Here is a 4369-nt window from a genome sequence, read left to right on the forward strand (position 1 = left end):
TTCTTCCGAGGTCGACGTTGCCTTTCATCCTTTCGTGGTCGATAAAATAAGCACTAGCTGAACACTGGGGTCGATATAATCGACTAAGCCCCTCCCGATAAAGGGTTATTATTATCATTATTATTATTATTGGCGGTGAGATTGCTGAATCGGTAGCATGCCGGGAACAATACTTAGCAGCATTTCTCTGGGTTTTATGTTCTGAGTTCAAATGCTGTGGAGGCCGAAGTTTCTTTCTATCCTTTCAGGGTCGATAAAATAAGTACCAGTTGAGTACTAGGGTTGATGTAATCAATTTCTACCCCACCCCCCTCCACCACCACCACAAAATTGCTGGCCTAGTCCCAAAAGAAATAATTATTATAATGCTTATTGGTGGCGTGTTCGTATAATCGTTAGCCTACCCGACTAATGCTTAGTCGCATTTTTCCGGCTTTATGTTCTAAGTTCAAATTCCACCGAGGTCGACTTTGTCTTTCATTTGTCTTTTGGAATCGATAAGGTTTTACGGTAAGAAAAACATTAAGGAAAGTACAAGACAAAACAGTGAGTGTGCGTGTGTGTGTGTTATTGTGAGAGTTTTGATATAAACAGATTTAAGAAACCCCCTTAAAAATGGGGGTGGTGGAGAAAATATCAATACTATGAATGTGTCTTTGTATCTGTGTTTGTCCCCCACCCTCCACCACTGCCTGACAACTGGTGCTGATTTTTTTACACCCTCGTAACATAGCGGTTCGACAAAAGAGGACGCTAGAATAAGTACTAGGCTTGAAACGAAAATTACAGCTAGCAAAAAAAACAACAAATTTTTAAGATTAAATAAAAGCAAATTATGGAAATACTGATGGTCATTAACATTATAATGTATACATACTTTTACAAACAGTCTGTTGTTGGCACTCCGTCGCTTACGACGTCGAGGGTTCCAGTTGATCCTATCAACGGAACAGCCTGCTCGTGAAATTAACGTGCAAGTGGCTGAGCACTCCACAGACACGTGTACCCTTAACGTAGTTCTCGGGGAGATTCAGCGTGACACAGTGTGACACAGTGTGACAAGGCTGGCCCTTTGAAATACAGGTACAACAGAAACAGGAAGATAGAGTGAGAGAAAGTTGTGGTGAAAGAGTACAACAGGGTTCGCCACCATCCCCTGCCGGAGCCTCGTGGAACTTTTAGGTGTTTTCGCTCAATAAACACTCACAACGCCCGGTCTGGAAATCGAAACCGCGATCCTATGACCGCGAGTCCGCTGCCCTAACCACTCGGCCATTGCGCCTCCAACATTATAATGTATACATACTTTTACAAACAGTCTGTTAAAGGTATATTAAAACCACCGGTCTGTAAGTACCTCCTTTAATGCTCTTAAAGTCAATGTCTGTTTTGATTTTTGTGTGATACCGGTTCAATAACGCCATCTTTGTTGAGAGAGGGTGATGTGTTAGCACCAGATGTGGATGTAGCGGATACGGCCATGACGTTTTTGAAAATAAAAGTAATGTATAAAACAGAAAATAAAGGAGCAGTTAATCCACCACCTACATCTATGAACACTGTTGCAATCCGACAAGTATGAATGAAAAAACAGCGGAAACGCAATTTGCGTAATAACAGACAATTTCTCATTGTCTTAAGCCGGTCAGTACAACACAAGGAATTTCCTGTTCAAGATAAACTGTATGGTCATGGATGTTTTGGAATTTGCGTTGATAAGATCTCTTCGAATAGCACACCGTTTGATAAGATCTTTTCGAATAGCAGCACTCGCTGTCTCCATGTATTGCTCATTTCCCGGTTATATCGAACTACTGTGAAGTGCGAATCCGATCCTTTTATCTCACGAGTTAATCGGGAAAAGGGGACCCGTCGCTTTCTTACGACAAAAGAGAGGGTAGTCATCATTACTATCAGGACTATGGTGGAGGAAATTTTATGGTAGACTTGTTGAAATCCTTAAGGACTGAACTTTTCAATTGAAATAAAGTCCTCATTCACCACTTAAAGGTCCTACAAATGACGAAGGAGGAAGTAAAAATAAAAGCACTACTCGCCAGTAAATATTATGAAAGGTAGTTGATAGCAGTGGAATGGGTCGAGGATACATAGGTCTACACTAATCATGTTGCTGTAGGTTGGTGACAAGAACTAGGAAGCAGCAATGGCCTCTTATGACGCAGGAACATTTTGGGTTGTACGTAGAATGCCAACCCTTATTTCGGTGAAGCTTTTCATGTTCTTATTTTATTCAGCACCCTTAGTCCAAATTACTATAATTATCTGCTTATTAATGTGTTTATTATTATTATTGTTGTTTTTATTTTATTACTCGATGTAAGTTCTCACCACCACCACCACGACCACCAGCGCAATTGTTCCATATTTGTTTCGTTTTATATTACGTCTTTTTACTGTCTCCGACATCTTAGGGTTTTATGGCAAATGAAAGAAATTATTATTATTATTGTTATGATTATTGTAATCATGATCATTGTTGTTACTATTCAAATTCTTCTTCGGTCGATGTAATCGACTTGTCCCAAAACTGCTGTCCTTGTGGTAAAATTTGAAACCATAATTATAATTACAATTATCATTATCATTATTATTATTATTATTATTATTATTATTATTATTATTATTATTATTATTATTATTATTATGATAAATGTTGGTGCTGTTGTTTATATTGTTATGTGCATGTTGTGTTTTTAATTACCCCTTTTCTTCTTTTCAGCTGGCTGCTTTTTTTTTTAATGTCGGCCCTCGTTATTTGACCACCACTAGATAAACATATCTTTAAGTAGTGCAAACTACAAAGAGGTGGACGAAATCTTTTAGTTCATCTCTCGTACAAAAGTAAGATTCTTTCGCTCCCCTTTTCTCCTTCTCTTTCTCACTTTATCTATCTACGTCTATCTATCTATCTATCTATCCATCTATCTATCTATCTATCTATCTATCTATCTATCTATCTATCTATCTATCTATCTATCTATCAGCCTTTACATAAAGCTTTCTGATGTGGTGTTTTTGTGGGACTTCGACGCTTTTTTTACTGAACCTACGCAATTACGTAGTTTTCCCCCTTCTTTTCTGTGTTGCTTGTGCCAAATTACAGACTGTGAGTGTAAGTCCACTCACCACACCCATCTGTCGAGATATTCGCGCTACCTGTCTAGCCGTTTTCCCTACTTAACGGAGAATTATCTTACTTCCTCCTCACACTCTTTCACTACTTTCATTCACTCTTATTCATCTTTGTTTTTCTTTATTCGCTTTTGCTTTTATATTCATTTTTATTTATTTTTTAAACAGCTCAGTCATTACCCTGTTTCTGTCTCAACACTGCTTGCTCTCTTACTCAATTTCTCCACCACACTCCCTGTCTTTTGAATATTTTCTATTACTCCAATTTTTGTCATTTCTTTAATTCTTTCATTTACCCGCCCATCCACAACTCTTGAAATGTATCTATCTATCTATCTATCTGTCTGTCTATCTATCTATCTGTCTGTCTGTCTGTCTGTCTGTCTGTCTGACTGTCTGTCTGTCTGTCTATCTATCTATCTATCTATCTATCTATTTATCTATCTATCAGTCTGTCTAACTATTAATCGATCTATTTTTCTATCAATCATTCTTTCCCTTTTTGTCTCCCTTTCTCTCTCTCTCTCTCTCTCTCTCTCTCTCTCTCTCTCTCTCTCTCTCTGTCACATTCTCACTCTTCCTTGCTACAACCCTCTTTAATAATCTTTTCTTCCTCTTTCCTCTCTTCTCCCTTTATTTTTTCTCCTTTTATTCTTTCTTTCTTTCTTTCTTTCCTTAACAGCATATAATTCAACATTGCTAGCTTACATAATTTCTTAAATCTATCTTTCACTATCTCTCTATCTCTCTTACCCTTTTCTCTGTCTCTCAATCCACTTCTCTCTCTCTCTCTCTCTCTCTCTCTCTCTCTCTCTCTCTCTCTCTCTCTCTTCCAACAATCCATTCTTCTCTTCCATAATATTTACCAAATACACACGTACATACGCGCGCGCATACACAACACAAACACTCTTTTCTCACTCTATCTTCCTCTCCCTCTCTCGTCTCTCTTCCTCCCACTGCCTCTCTCTTCTCTCTTCCTTTCTTTCTCTTGTCTCTCCTCCTTCCTATCTCTACTCTTATTACTCTTTGCCTCTCTCTCCCATTACCCCCTCTCTCTCTCATTACTCGTTCTTACTCCCCCTCACTCTGTCTCTCCCTCCCTCCCTCCCTCCATTTCTCCATATCTCTCTTCTGATATTCCAACACCGTTAATATGGCTTCCTACTGAACAACTATTTGTAAGGCCTCTAAGTGTGAAACCTAACATCCCGAT

The sequence above is a fragment of the Octopus bimaculoides genome, chromosome 16 (genome assembly GCF_001194135.2).
Source record: "Octopus bimaculoides isolate UCB-OBI-ISO-001 chromosome 16, ASM119413v2, whole genome shotgun sequence".
Taxonomy (NCBI): Eukaryota; Metazoa; Mollusca; class Cephalopoda; order Octopoda; family Octopodidae; genus Octopus; species Octopus bimaculoides.